The sequence below is a fragment of the Cornus florida genome, unplaced genomic scaffold (genome assembly GCF_030987335.1).
Source record: "Cornus florida cultivar Cherokee Brave unplaced genomic scaffold, ASM3098733v1 CherokeeBrave_3.0.0_Hap2_Chr04, whole genome shotgun sequence".
Classification (NCBI taxonomy): domain Eukaryota; kingdom Viridiplantae; phylum Streptophyta; class Magnoliopsida; order Cornales; family Cornaceae; genus Cornus; species Cornus florida.
Genome location: NW_026775574.1, coordinates 37,545,734 through 37,562,484, shown reverse-complemented (window position 1 = coordinate 37,562,484; position 16,751 = coordinate 37,545,734).

The following is a 16,751-nucleotide window of genomic DNA, read 5'->3' as shown; positions in this document are numbered from 1 at the left end:
CCATTTTCCAAGATATGCACAAATAAAGTTTTTTTTTTACATATATGATGATATTAGGCTTTCATTAAAAGACCTACAAATCATGTCTCAAACACTTTAAGCTACTAAAATAAACTTAAGCATTTAAAGTCTCCAAACTATCCATAAATTGATACAATCAACAACCATTTAACTATCAATTAAATCCAAACTAAGCATAGTTAATTTCAGTTAATTCACCATACTTATAAAACTGTGGAAATATGATTATATATAATTAAATCATATATAAAAACTTTGATAAGTTCCGGTAAGTAAAAACTAGCAAAAACAGTGTGCATCCTACCGGCGTTTCCCTTAGGTTCTTCTTGCCCTATTCCTTAATCCAATTATGAATTTATGTCTCCTCATAATTTTACAGGTCTATAATAGTCCCATACATCCTTTAAAACAGTTTAAACGGAGTACAAAAACTCTGTACAATCCAAGCACAGCCTAAAAACCAACAATACGCAAAACTGGACGATTAAAACCAAAAATCCAGGTCGCGGTCCAACTGAGCAGGCTAAGTTGCCAACTTAGTCTGCTAAGTTGCCAACTTAGTCGACTAAGTTCCAACTTAGACGGCTAAGTTGGTGCTGAAGTCCTCTTCTTTGTCCGTTCAGCCTCTGTAAACCCCAAAACTTCATTGTTAAGGCCTCTAAGCTTCAGCCTAAGTCCCATACGTCCATACTAAATTATTTTAAGTGTTTTAGTAGGTAAAGATTCAACTTAAATAACAGTTCATTCATAAAGATCAAAGAAATAAAGAAATCACGAACAAACATATGTAATCATGAAATTCTCTGTTTTAGTCCAATTAAGCATGCATGAATATTTCGTTTTAGCATTAATTAAACCTCTAGAGTCTAGCTAGGCATGCACAGAGCACAGATTTAAGGGAAAGAGTAGAATAGAGACTTGCTTTGAGTTTCAGTTTTGAAACTCTAAACCACCGTCTCTGAGTTTTCCGACCACCTTTTAAACTGTCGTTCCACTCCTCCGGTGCTCCTGGTTCAACCCAGAAACACACATTCCCGTCCTCCTTGAACCCCTCTGTGTATCTCTTAACTTCACTCTATGTTTCTCTCAAATCCTTCCCTCTGTTTCTCTCTGCCTCTCACTCCGGGAATAGGGTTTGTTTTTAACCCTATACAGACGTATAATATTGTATTTATAGGCTTCACTTAAAAACCGAATTCTAATTCTAAACCAACTATAAGTCGGCTAAAACCCTTACCGTGATAAAACATAAAAATCCTATAATAAGTTATACCGTTAAAACAATTATACACTTAAAACAATTATAAAACTAATCAATTACATCCATAAAAGAAAATAATACTAATACAATTAATGTAAGAAAATACAATTAAACACTTAGACAAATAATTCCAATTAAATATAAATAAAAAAAAAAAAGATCAATTAATTCAATTAATTCAAGTTTAATCCAAGTAAATCACCACAATTAAAAACAATTAAGCAAATAATCAAATAAAATACCACATAACCAAATAAAATGCATTTAAATAATAATTAAATACCAGAAATATCCTTTTAAAATTAGGGTTATTACATGTTGCCTCAATGCAAGGTCCATAAATCGGTGGGCAAGAACAAAGAGGAGCAGACATCAAGTGAGGAGCGTGGCCAGAAAAGAAAGATTCATGACAGCTTGACTTTCCAACAACCGGTAGAATCAGTTACGATAACCATTCCAGCCAAAGGACGGCATGTTAACAGAAGGCCTTTCAATCAGAAAAGGCCTGAATATGCAGAAAATTTCAGGCTTCGGCCAAGAAGCCCAGCAAGGGTTTATAAGAAAAAAAAAGCATTTTTTCATCAACAAGAATAGATTCCAGATTTCGTGAAGAAAAAGTGGAAAGGCCTACCAAAAAAGATGAGGAATTCTATAGTGTTTCTCATGGAAAGCCCAGAGTTGCTTTAGAAGTCTGGGTAAAGAAAGAAACCAAAACCCTCAAACCAAGGATGGTCAAACCGCTAATTCCTCATTCAGAAAGGTGGAAAAGGGTGGACCATCCCAAGTTTCCTAAATATAGGGCAGCTTACACGCGAACACAGAAACGTCGTTTCCAAAGGAAAAGAGCTGAAGGAAGAAAGCTGTGGGAGGAGGATCATGGCTGGAAAGCAAAAAATGAAGTAAAAAAGCCAGCAGACCTAACCAAGAAATTAGCAAGAGGAAGAGATAGAGCCCCAGAATGCTTAGATGATTTCGCTTCTAAGCTAGAAGAGTCCCTGATGGAAAAAGATAAGGCACAAGAAGCAATCCCAGTAAAAGAATTGGAGAGTTCTAAAAACTCATCCAGTTTGAAGAAAATCCATTTTGGGAGTTTTCCAGAAGAAATGTCATGCAACATGGTTGTTATCCTTCCATTGGTCTTTGAATCCAAGCCAAATCAGCCATCTTCAATGATAGGTGATGTTGCTGATGACGAGTCACTTCCAGAGGAAACAGAAGTTGCTGAATTGGATCTAGTTCCAGAGGAAAGGATAGACGGCATACACATAGAAGAAATTACAGAGGAATTTTCAGAAGAAGAAACCGAGGCTTTGCAAGAGCCTTGTAGAATTCAAGATAATGTACTTCCAACTCCAAAGAAGGTGATTTTGGAGAAACCCCCTATTGGAATGACTCAGCAGTTGAAGCCACTCTATATAAAGGTATTAATTAAGGGTCGTCCGCTTTCAAGAGTCTTGGTGGACAATGGCTCACTTCTAAATATTATTCCTATTAATGTCATGAGGAAATTGGGCAAGACAGCAGAGGATGTAATTCCTAGTGACGTGGCTATCAATGGTTTCACTGGAGGTTCAGTGGAAACACAGGGAATTCTTCCACTGGAATTAATTGTTGGAGATGTTACAACCATGACGGCATTCTTTATTGTGGAATCTACAGCGGCTTATAATTTATTATTAGGCCGCAAATGGATACATCCCAATTTTTACATTCCGTCCACGTTGCATTAGATGCTAATTTTTTGGGATGGCGATGAAGTTAAGATTGTGGAATCAGATAACAAACAATTCATTGCTAAAGTGTATCATGTAGATGCTAAGCTTTACAATAGAGAGTTCATGCCAGTAAGGTTCATTGGAAAAAACAGCATGGGCCTACTCAAGTCGGCGACAATGCGGAAAACTCTTACTAAAGAAGAAGTTAAAGAGTTGTTCCAGGAGATGTCAAGGCCAACAATCTTCTCACAGGCCGACGTCCAACGCTTTACACTTTAAATAGTTTAATGGAAGAAGCTCACCAGAAAAAGAGGGCAAGGAACCAGGCGGTGAACTGTTGCCTGGAAAGATTAAAAGCATACCTAGCCAAATTACGGCTGGAACGAAGTAGACGATATGCCAAGATATTTTTCAGTAATTTGGTAGAAACCACGGAAGATCTAGAAGGTAAATTGGATGCGATTCAACTAGCAAATTTGAAGTCTGCTCCAGCAAAGCTTGATGATTTGAAGGCCAAGGTTCAGGATCCACTGTTAGAAATCAATTTGGGGATGGAGGAAAATTCATGACCAACTTATATAAGCGGACTATTGGAACCAAATTTTCAAGAAGAATTGATTTCTCTCTTGAAAGAATTTAAGGATTGTTTTACCTGGACATATGATGAGCTGCCTGGTCTTTCTAGAGAATTGGTGGAGCACAAGCTACCAATTAAAGAAGGGTACCAGCCTTTCAAACAACCTCCTAGAAGGATGTCATAGGAGATTATTCTGAAAGTTAAAGAAGAAATTGAAAGGTTTTTAAAAGCGGGTTTCATCAGAACTACCAGGCATGTGGAATGGCTTTCAAATATAGTGCTAGTCATCAAGAAGAATGGCAAGCTAAGAGTATACATAGATTTCTGAAATATCAACTTTGCAACTCCAAATGATGAATATCCAATGCCTGTGGCAGATCAATTGGTAGATTCAACGGCAAAAAATGGAATTCTATTGTCCATGGATGGCCACTCTGGTTATAATCAGATCTATATTGCTAAGGAAGACATTTCAAAGACGGCATTTAGATGTCCAGGCTCCATTGGGACATTTGAATGGGTGGTAATGCCATTCGGCCTTAAGAATGCAGGTGCTACCTACCAAAACCGATGAGTGCAATTTTCCATTATATGATCGGTAGGTTTATGGAGGTTTATATAGACGACGTGGTCATCAAGTCATCAGAAAAGCCTCAACACTTGATCAACTTAGAAATGGCCTTCAGAAGGATGAGGATGCACAAGCTAAAGATGAATCCATTGAAATGAGCTTTTGGAGTTTCAGTTGGAAATTTCTTTGGTTTTTTGGTGCATCAGAGAGGAATAGAGATTGATAAGAATAAAGCTAAGGCCATTATGGAAGCACAACCTCCTCAGAGTAAGAAGGAGCTTCAGAGGTTCCTAAGGCAAGTAGGTTTTCTTCGCAGATTCATTTCCAACCATGCTGGAAAAACCCATGTTTTTTCATCCATCTTGAAGTTGAAAGAAATAGAAGATTTCCAGTGGACAAACTAGCATCAAACAGCTTTTGAAGAACTCAAGAGATACTTGGCTAATCCACCTATAATGATGCCCCTAATAAAGAAGTGGCCTTTAAGGTTATACTTATCGGCCGTTGAGGAGTCCATTGGGACTCTATTGGCGCAAAATAATGAGTGGGGAAAAGAAAAAGCTATTTACTTTTTTAGTCGAGTACTCACTCCAGTGGAATATAGGTACACTCCTATTAAAAAGTTATGTCTTGCTTTGTATTATTCTGTGATGAAATTAAGAATATAAATGCTTCCTATTGTTGTGTACATCGTTTCTCAAACTGATTTGATTAAGTACATGCTATCGGGGCCTTTGATTACTAAAAGGATAGAAAAGTGGTCATTGGCCTTGATAAAGTTTAGTTTTAAGTACATTCTACAGAAAGCTGTTAAGGGATGTGCATTAGCAGAATTCCTGTCTGATCACCCTTCCACTGAAATAACAACAGAAATGTGTGACGAGTTGGATAACCTTTACCTCAAACATTTTTTATGGACATTACTCTTTGATGGTTCATGTATTAGTGATGGAGGAGGAGCCGGAATTGTCATAATTTCACCAAAGAAAAGGAAGATATCATTTTTTTTCTTTTTGGATTATTTGGGTACTAACAATCAGGCTGAATATGAGTCACTCATAATTGGTTTGGAAATTCTACTAGAAATGAAAGCCAGAAGTGTACTCATCATTGGAGATTCCAAGCTTGTGATCAACCAGTTGGCTGATGAATACAGATGCCTTAGTCATCATCTGAGGCCTTTCCATTTCTTGGCTTTACAATTACTTAATCAATTTGATGTTTATCAGTTATAGCATTGACCAAGACACTTGAACAAAGAGGTAGATGGACTGGCCCAGGTGGCGTTCAGCATAAAAGTTCCACCTAGAGTAGAAGAAACTATAATCTTAGTAAAAAGGAGACTACTACCTTCTATGGAAATGAGGAATGAACATTTGGAGGTTAGTCATGTTGACTTGGAGGAGGCAGATCCAGATGATTGGAGAGTTCCTATCATTAAGTTCCTGATGAATCCAAGCACAGATGTGAATAAGAAAATTCAGCTTGTAGCTCCTTACTACATTCTAATGGACGGAGAGTTATACAAGAAAAACAAAGAAGATGGTTTTCTCCTCAGGTGCTTGGAGAAGCTGGAATCAGTTCAAGTCATGGAGGAGGTTCATAACGGGCTATGTGGAGCTCATCAAGCTGGAACAAAGATGAGATGGCTTCTAAGAAGGTATGGGTATCATTGGAGAGGCATTTTAAAAGACTGTAATGACTTTGCCAAAAGTTGTCGAGCTTGTCAGAAGTATGGTCCTATCCAGAGAGTACCAACCATCAACATGCAACCTGTGGTGAAGATTTGGCCATTTAGAGGGTGGGCGTTAGATTTCATTGGGAATATCATACCTCCTTCTGCCGATGATCATACTCATATAGTAGTAACCACAGATTATTTCACGAAATGGGTGGAAGCCATTCATTTGAAAACTTGTGTACAATCAACAGTGATGGATTTCATTGAAAAGCATATCATTCACCGGTTCGGGATTCCAGAAACCATCACCACTGACAGAAGTCTTTCTTTTCTAGGAATTTTGGTGCAAGACCTCTTCGATGTATATATTATCCAGTTTACAAGCTCTACTCCATATTTTGCTCAGGCAAATGGACAAGAAGAGGCGTTTAACAAGGTCATCATTGGCATAATTGAGAAGATGATTGAGAAGTATCCACGGTAGTGGCATAATCTTTTGTTAGAAGCACTATGGGCATATAGAAATTCAAAAAGATCAAGTACTAGAGTTACTCTTTATATGTTAGCATATGGATATGATGCAGTACTTCTAATAGAGATAACAATGAAGTCAGTAAGAGTAGCTTTTCAAAATGAGCTAACTCTAGCCGAATATATTCAAGCCATGCTAGCTGAGTTAGAAGACCTTGATTAAGTTTGTTTAAGCACTTTGGACTATGTCATCGCACAGAAGAAGAAGGTGATGCGAGCCTACAATAAAAAAAGTAAAGGCTAAGTCTTTCCTAGAAAAAGACATGGTGTGGAAAGTCAAATTGCCACTCAGAACTAGAGACAAAGAGTATGGCAAGTAGACTCCAAAGTGGGAAAGACCCTTTTTGGTTGAGAGGGTTCTAGGAAGAGGAGCCAATAAATTGATGGATATAGATGGTGAGCCTCATTCATCTCCCATCAATGGGGTATACTTAAAACAGTATCACCCCTCAATCTTTGAAGCATGGGAGAAAAGGATACTAAGACCAACTGAATGAACGGTTGGTCAAGCCTTCCAAAAGGAAAGTGGCATTTGGAAGGGAAAGAGGATTTTCCTATGGAAACGCTTGAAAATTTTCCAATAGCCGTCTCACTGGCCTTGGCAATTATGAATTTTCATAGGATTTTTAAATGAATAAAATAACCAAGTATTCCAGCAAGAGGTATTTTGGTTATTTCATGTTTTTAAAGTGTTGCATTTGGAACCAACTCATGGTTTTTAAGTTATATTTTCAATCTTGCCTTTTATTTCTTATGCATTCCATTTTAATTAAATAAAGTTTGGTTTAAAAGCACAAAGAAGTAGGATGAAACTAAAAATGGCATTTCAATATATGAGAAAGTTCCATTACATGCCATTCAAAAGAAAAGGTGTACTGACCTAAAACACCTGTGATTATTACATCAAAAGAAAGTGTCCAAGAAGGGACATAGAAGCTAATCAAGAACCACATCATTTCCCAAGGAGGCAAACTTGCCTTTAAAGCTTTCCCAAAGAAGCTTGGATTGGTCAGCCATTTCCATGGCTTTGTTTTTCACCTTTTCTAGAAGAGTAATTTTTTCAGCAAGCTCTGCCCAGCTCTTTCTATGTTTGCTTAACTCAGCAAAGATTGCTTGAGCGACCTGTTCCAATTCAGCTTCTTCGGCCTCAATCTTCTCTAATTCCTTTTGAATTCTTTCCATCTCAGCAGTAAGACTTGCCTTTTTATCAGCTAGTTGATCAAACTTGGTTTTGATCTCTGAGTAAGGGAGGAGGTTGTTATTGAGATCTTCAGAAGCCTTATCCTTTAATTAAACTTTTTGATTAAGTTCACCAGTGGCTGTTGCCAAAGAGTTGATATTTGCCATCATAAAAGGCAGTTGGTGTTGCAATTGGTTCAATGACAGTTTAATTTCTAGAGAAAAGTCTGGATTTCTCTTCAAGGTAGATAAGACGGTGATCAAGTTTTGTTGAAATGAAGGAATCTCTTCAACATTTTTCTTGAGCTTTTGAAGCAACTGAGCTTTAGCAACTCTTAAAGCCTCTCCAGTTAGACAAGGATCAACAGGAATACTAGCACTAGAGGTGGAACTGCTTGAAAATTTTGAGGCCTTAGCCATATTATACAAGTCGTCCAAAGTTGGGAGTGCCCTTCTCTTTACCATGAAGGAGGTAAAGGTGGACAATGAATGAGTTGTCTATATCACAGAAAAGGAAACAATTTTGGTTTAATTGAAGAAATATTATTAAAAATTTGGGAGGAAAGGGTTTACCTTTGAAAGGGAAGGAGTAGGTCTAGTTGAAACTTTCAAAGGAGGGACAATCGCAATGGGATCAATGGAAGCAGGCATGGTATTGCTATCCAAACTGAGTGGAGGAATTAAACTTGCAACAATAGACTTTTGGAGATTCAAGTCTTATTCTTCTAATAGAACACTCTCCAAAGCAATGTTTAATAGATTGTGGCATGTGGAAGCTCCCTAGAAGAAGGAATGATGGTTAGTCAAGTCCAAGTTAAAGAAAGGCAGTAAAACTAACTCACCAAGTTGATTTCTTTCTTGGCTTTCTTTGTTTCTGGAGTTAGTTGAAAGAAATCAGATTCTTCATCTGGTTTGGGGTCTACGAGGAGTTTCCTTTTACTTTTCAAGGGATGATCTCGGTCAAGTGGACTTGCATGTTTCATGGACTTGGCAGAAGTTTTCATTGAAGAATTCCTTTTTGAAGTACTCTTTTCAGAGGCGGTAGAGGAGTCATCCTCACTCAACAAAGTGATATGAGGTATGTACTTTTTCTTGGAAATGGCTAGAGCCTGTCAAATAGAAAAGTTCAGTAGAATTTAATGAGAAAGGGATTAAAAGGGATGTTATGCCAATTAGATAAGTATTTATAGAATACTTGAGAAGAAGCAGCAGCTTTCTTTTTCCCTTTTACTTTATAGAGCTCATCTTCTTGAAATTTTTCCTTCTTAACCTTCATAAGGGCCACACCTTTGTCACTTCCTAAAGGCTTGTTACCACCAGAGCCTTCTGGATTACTATCCCACCTCCTTCAATACCTTCAACTTCTGCAGTCAATTTAACTTTCCCTTTCTTGCCGGCAGGATTCTTGTCATTTCCATCGGCATCATCACCATCATTGTCTGTTTAAAAAGAGGATAGTTTTATTAATTGATTGTATGTGATTAGTGTGAAAAACTCAAAGTATGGAAAACTTACCATCAGAGAATGTTTCTTCACGGCTTGGGGTGATAGGCTTAAAGAAGTTCAAAAGCCTGTTGCAAACTTCTACGTAAGCCAATTTTCTGGTTGAATTAACATAAGCAGTCCACCAATCAATGAACTCTTGGGTTACCTTTGGGCAACTATTAAAGCCTTCCAATTCAAAAGTGTTTTTCTTCAAGGCATACTTTTCATCCACTGCCTGGAATTGCTCATTCTTGATGAATCTAACTCTCGTGTTAAAAAGTCTATTAGCTAATTAAAAAGGGGGTAAAGGAATGAGTTGTGTCAAGCCAAATTGTCTAGCCAATTGAGCTGGATTGTAATACTCAACCCCACAACGACTATTCTTTGAAGTTAGAGTGGAGGTTCCTGGTGGGTTGATATATGTTACCAATAATAATCAACACTTGCAATAGCACAAATCACTATAAAATAGGGCTATCGTAAGGGTAAGTCGAACCATACGAAATGCTAGCTTATGGCAATCAAGCTTGTAAGATTAATTTATGGTTTGATTTATGAAAGATAGTTTTTGGATTGGTTTGTTTGTCACATACATAAACTGAAATTAACTAAAAATATATAATTTGAATTTCAACTAAGGAGAGTGTGGGAAAGGCTAGGGAATTGACTTCACCACAAGCCATATAAACATGCCTAATTGCAATTAACTTAGGGAACAAAATATACATGTAACCATGATATGTAGAAATGCAAGACAACTACAATATCTTCAAGAAGCTCACATATTCAAGAATTAAGTATAATCTATCAAAGGTTGGTATAATTCATCTATATAAACTAGGGTATAGTTTGAAATATCCTTCCTAAGCTATGAACTATCAAAGTCCTCAATTTGTGTGGTAAGTGCACATGAACTCAAAAACTAAACCATAATCCATCAAAGGTTTCCCTAAGCCATGGACTATCAAAATTTCCATACAACATGTCAATAAAACCATTGTATAATCGCATCTTCATTCTCACTATAAAGATGTAACTAGCATAATCATGAAGAAACAATTTCTAAGACAAGATAAGAGTCTCAACAAGATTAAATATGGAATGCAACACAAACACATCAAAGTGTATCTCTAGATTATACAACCTGTCACATATATGCAAAGTTCCTCAAATATAAATACAATTAAAACATATTTACTTGACAAGGGTTACATCAACTCCCTAGGAAGAGAGTTAGCCTCTCATGGTTGAAGTTGCAACCCCTAAAGGAGCTGAAGAGCTTCTATCTTCGTGCACCAACTCTGCCTCTTCTCCTCAGCCCTCCTCTGCTCTACACCCCCAAAATTCTCTCTCTAGTTTATTCCCTAAATATTTTCTCCTTTCATTCAATGATGTAATCTCACTTAAATAGACCAAATATCTTACAAACACCCTTAAATTCATGATCAATGTTCCCTAAAAGAAGAAAGACACATTCCTTCAATTAAGGGAATTGCATTGGGCTAAACAAAGAAGACTATTCATTGTTTGACTTTCTGGCAGAAATTCCATCAGACCTTGGCCTCCACTTTTGACCCCTTACATGTGCGAATTTGGTCTTCAATAAAACATGAAATATGAAGGGCTATGAGTCAGCTTTCCATAGACATAAAGTTTGCCTCAATTGGATTTGTATCCAAAGAGTTATGTCATTTTTACCCCAGGTGTGCAATGCTGAAATTTACAGCCTGGTAGCAGTGAAGTTCAACTTTGTTCTTCATTTTTGACCCATCAAATTTAAGAATTTGACTTCCATTAAAGCATTATATACTTAGATCTTTGAGTTAGCTTTCCAAATCATCAAACGGTTCGTCATTTAGAGTTCGGAGCAGAGAGTTATGACATTTTTACCAAAGGTGCGCAGAGTTGAAGACAAGCGCGCGGGCACCCGCAAGAACCCGCCGGTGCCCGCCAAATTGGGCAGGGGTTGGAATTTTGAAAATGCCAAATGGAGGCTGGGATGAGCCCTGTAATTAGAAATTTAAGCTCCATAAGGCCCTAGACACCCAGAATGATCATCGGAACGACATTCGGAACCTTCCTGTGGAAGCGATATTTTTATGGTCCGAAATTAATGGTCTTTATTGCATTTTATTGCATTTTGAGGCTAAACACCTGAAAATAAGAAAAACACAAAAACGCATATAAGGTATATAACATCAATATAAAAATGGACTAAGATATGCAATTTAGGGCACTTGAATATGAAATATTCGGTGCTTATCAGTTCCATAGTGTAAATCACGGCAGATTAAAAAGCTTGCCCAAATTTTCTTCCAATCATCAGAGGATTTTTTGGTTAAAACTCCAAGGAAGGGTACAAGCCAAGAAGGCATCAGTCTATAAGGGGAAAAGGGATCTAAGAATGAGTTTGGCTTAAAGTCATTATGGTCGTAGAGGAAACGAAATACTTCTGTGAAAGAGAAAGGGGTGGGCCGGCTTTCAACAAAGCTATAAGTTAACAGGGATTTTTCAGGTTGAATAGAAATGGGGGTAGTCAAGTTGGGAAAATATATTTTTAGCCACACTTGAAAAATCCAGAATGGGCCACCAAACCGAGTGAAATTAAACTCTAAGAGATCATTCATACCTCGGTACAAGTGAGAAAGAACTGGAGGAGTAAGGGCCAAGTCTGCACTTTTGGCAAGAGCAATGACAATTTTGACGAAATCCTTGGTGACCTATCCAGAGGGAACACATAATAGGTGTCCAGAGAGCCATCAAATCAAGAAGGAAGTAAGTTCTTTCATTACAACGGGCCCAGTCTTTTAGTTATGGAATTCCATGAAAGGGACAGGAGAAGAATATAATTTCTTGTTTCCATCATCAGAGGAAGGAAAACTGAAAGAACCTGTATGTAGTAAGGCGCTGATGTCGTCTCCACAAGGTTTCAAACCAGTTATACAGCAAATGTCCCTCATTGTGACAGACATCATTCCATTCCGAAGATGTAAAGAATTAGTCACGTTAGACCAGAAAAGACAGTAGGGAAAAATAGGTTCTTGTCCTGAATCATTGATACCTTGCTCAATTGTATGGCATCAAAAATACCTTGCCTTTTCCAAGTAGAGGCGACCTTGTCATCACTGGAGAGACGATTGACCCATGATTTCCACAATGGACGGCATCTTGGCCAGTTCTTAAGAGATAGAGTGGGCTTAACCTTCTTTCCTTTGACCAGGATCAATGGGTATTCCCAATTAAATGGAAGATCATCCTCTGCTGCAGGGTAGAACTCAGATAAAGATGAAGGAAATTCATTCAACAGAGCCGGCCCTAGTCCATTCAAAGGACCAACACGATGAAAAAAATCAAAGGTGATATCTAATCCAGGTACTAACTTAAGGATTTTTTGGACTAGGGGGCTATGGCTATGTGTTTTGGTTTGATCAGAAGAGGGAGCAAGCACAGTTGAACTCGTAGTAAACCTGGTTAGCCGTTTTTGTTTTGGAGCCATCACAGAAATGTCTGAGGTTTTCGTTCAGATTGGGGTCAAAGGAGAAGAGTTTGTTTTGAATACCTAAGGTAACTAGATGTCTATTTATAGTTGTGATGGATACGCAAGAAAGATGTGAGGGTTGTTCAAAATTTAAAAGCAAAACAAACCGAGGAGATTTGAATGGCTAAGGAAGGTGAGTATTTATGGAGACTTAATTAGATAGATACAAGATGCGGTTAACTTGCCTTTTCAAGATCAAAAGTAATTATTGCTTTCTTTAAGGAACAAGATTTGGTAGGTCCTTGCATTCATAAAGCCTTGAAAATTGGTTCAAGATGGAAGATGGATAAGCTGCTTTTCCAATTTACAAGGGGATAGTTTCTTTTCAAAAATGGATTTGGTGGGACCATTGAATGATGGGGTTTTTTTGTGCCAGTTTAAAAATTAATGAGTTCCAAAGAGACGTCCCAATTTTTTTTCTCTAAAGCAGAAAGAATTAAATTTTTTTGGTGGGTCCAAGAAATTGGTAATTCGGGTGTCATTGTCAAAAGCCAAAAGAAGTAAGTGATTTATTTAAATTTCATGCCTTTTCTGTGTAATCAAAGGCAAAGAATTTAGGGGGGCAATGTTTACACCCTTATTTTCCCCAATGGAAAAGTAGACATGTGGAAGGAATTGTGGGCTGAGCCGGTATGTGACATGAGAAAGGAGTTTAGGTCAAGGCTAAACTCAAGGAATTTCAATTAGAAGTGGTTGATGGTTTTTTTGTTTAAAAGCAACTTCTCTAATTGAAATTGGACACGTGTGGCATAGGTATGAGATTTATCTGATAATTGAATTTATATGGAAGTCTATCACAAGAGAAACCACGTAGGAATAAGACGACTTGGTCAAAGGAACATGTTAATTGCTAGACTTGCAGACATGGAATTCTAGTGCCTAAAAATATGGGAGTTGGTTTCTTTAAAAGGGCACGATACAACGGAGGAGTTTTGTGACGCGGGCCACTACCACCACCATCAGGAGTAATGGCCATTGATTCAAACAAGGAAAATCATGCGATCTATTAATGGCATCAAAGGGCACGATTGTACGATTGTTGGCACGTTTGGAACGTGGGATATCCAAGGGAAAGTCAAACACGATGACACATTTGGAACGTGGAAGTTCCAGGATATCAAAATATGGTTCCAAAATGTTTGGAACGTGGGAGTCCCAGACATGATTTCCAGACACAATTTCCAGACACGGTTACATGATTGGAACGTGGAAAAAGAACATGGAAACTCTAGAATAATCAGAAAGGCACGATTGCATGGCTTGGACACTTGGCAGCTTTTAGTGGCATCGATGGAACTGCTATTATTAACTGATTGTATTTTTCATTCTATAAATAGGGTATGATGTTGTAACTTAGAAGGTCTGCTCAACGCCAAACACAACATTCCAACACTATTTTACTTTTCATTACAATGCACTTTCAATATGATTAGGTTTAGTCCTGCACTTTCATTAGATAATTCATTTACTTTCATAGGTAATTTTACAATTCTTCCTAGCCAGTTAACAATCCCGAAGTCCTATATCAAAGGCAAAAAGAACCCAGAGGTGGTCATTCCAAACCTCTTCACAATCGCCTGGTCTTTTAATCTTCCATTTGGAATATTATTTGGATCTCTCTTTGGAACTATTGCAGTTCCTGGCATGCCCATCCAGTTCCATCGGAACCGACTGCTTTTCCAAGCCAAACAGGTTGCAAATGAGTAAAGTTGTTCATAAATAGTTTGGATTGGACTGACTCCAAACCATCATTTGTTTGTTACTTGTTCTCTTATCTTATTTGTCAACCTCATATTATTGATTGTAATTTTTATTTTTTATATCATCTATCAAATCAACTTGAAGTATAATCAGATATAGCACATAAAAAACACTTAACATATCTTTTCTTCCCTCTTTGCCCATTGTTGAAATGACTGAGTGGGATACTTGCTAAGGAGCAGTTGAATGTCATCCTAAGTAGTGCTTTTTAACTAGATAAAAAATAAATAAATAAATAACCACATAAGCATGCAATATTGTCAATCCCAACTCTAACTCAACCTATGTCAACCCTACCCGTCATCCTTAGGTTTTCGAACCTAAAGCTCTGATACCAATTTTGTAACGACCCAAACTCACACCGGACCTATTATACACTTCATCATAAAATCAATCACTCATCCCATTATGCCAACATGATTATTACATGCTTCCATGGCCACACAAAATACATCAAATTTCTTTCTAAAATACGGATACATTGCCAATTTATAATAATAAAATGATTACATAGCTTTGTCTAAACTTTTCAAAATATACATCATACAATATAATACAAGGAAAATCCTTTCCAACCCCGTCCAAGTTCGTGAAGACCAACACCCACCAGCTCTAACTCGTGACTTGAAAAATTGTAAAGGAATGAGCACGACGGCTCAGCAGAGATTGCTTAAGTGGCACCTCCTCAAATAAAGTAAGTAATCTAATGCTTTACACATAATGAATAGGTAAAAGGAGTGGGGTCATGCGAGGAATTTCACATATAGCACTTAAATTCCCAAATAAATTTTCATCACTATCACATACAATGCCATGCATAAATGTCAATGCAACCCCATATCACATCATACCCTCTCTTGTTCACACCTCGTCTCCATAACATCATGTATCCACATTTTCCCTTCTCCGCTATCATATATCTCCACATCTCATCTACACCCACCTCTCTCTTTTGACCCTCAAATGCCCTTATGCCATGCACATGGAACATTTTTAATTTCAATTGTTTAATCATCAACCTCCATTCATTATGAAATAAACAAATTTCATGAACACAATAAATTAATTTAACAACTTAGCATGCTTTAAAGTACACCACAACAACCATACTAGGAGTAACATGTATAATCCACCACTTAGTCATCTTTTAGCATGTCATGAGAAATTCATATACAAAATAAACATTTAATGCCATCAAACCCATTAATTTGGTAAAACTCAAACATGAACCAAACCCAAGAATTTTCATTCTTCAATTAACATCAAATTAACATGCCAAAAGAGGGGGAAAACATTAAAATTAACTACTAAATCAAAGGAAAATCGTCAATTAGACAACTCTACCTCAAAGAAGCTAGCTAAGACAAACAAGCCCTTAAGCCTCCAAATTTTTAAATTCCCTAAACCCCTTGCAATATTGGTCTCAATAAGAAGCTCTTCTCAAGCTCATCACTCCTTCACCTATGGCTTCATTAAAATCCCACTTTAATCTTTCCAAAAGCAAGCTTGAAATTTGGAAGACAATAAGTGCATATAGATAGATATAGAATGAGAAAGTGAAGGTTTTTGAGAGAGAATTGGGTTATGCCGAGAAAAGGAATCGAGAAATGAAATGGTTGGTCAAAATTGACTTATGGTCCATGACTTGCCACTTGTCACCATGTGTGTGTTTGTCACTTTTTGGTTAGTTACCTTTTTGTCCATCAACATCCATTCTAATACCAACTAGGTCCCTAAAATATCTCCCACCAAAATAGATACACCTATATATATATGCATGGGAAATGACTACAATGCCCCTCACTTAAAATGAGAAAACCGGAAGAAGTTCCTGAGTCCAGAATTCGTCCTAACTTACGAAAAATTCTAAAAATGATATTGTCACTTCCAATTGACTTCAAATGGTTAAAAATAAATTTCCAAAACCCTCGACTTAAGGAAAAGACCAAAATGACCTTAGGGGCCCGCGTGACATGTAAAACGAGGCAATGATTAAAATAATCCAGAAAATGAAATAATTTCTAGAAATTAGAAAATGGAAGAAATCAGTAACATTACAATCTCCCCAACTTTAAAAGATTTCGTCCCCGAAATCAACCCACCTCATAAGGGAAAGACGAACGAAAACAGTAAATGGAGTATGTCTCTGAGTACTCTAACCAACACTCCACACCGAAAACCTCGACACCAAGAATCCACGTCCAATGTCACTCGCAACCCTGTGCCCTTGACCCAACGCAACCTCGACCAAACAGTGACCACTGTTACACGTGATTGCATCCCCCATAATAACTGGACGAAAAAGGCACTGCAGTATCGAACAAAACTATCTACCATCAACTATAAGCAAACGAGACATAAGCCCCCAACTAAACTCCATGACTCCACTATGCCCTGACCATTAAGAATCCTTAAACTCAACAACCTTCTA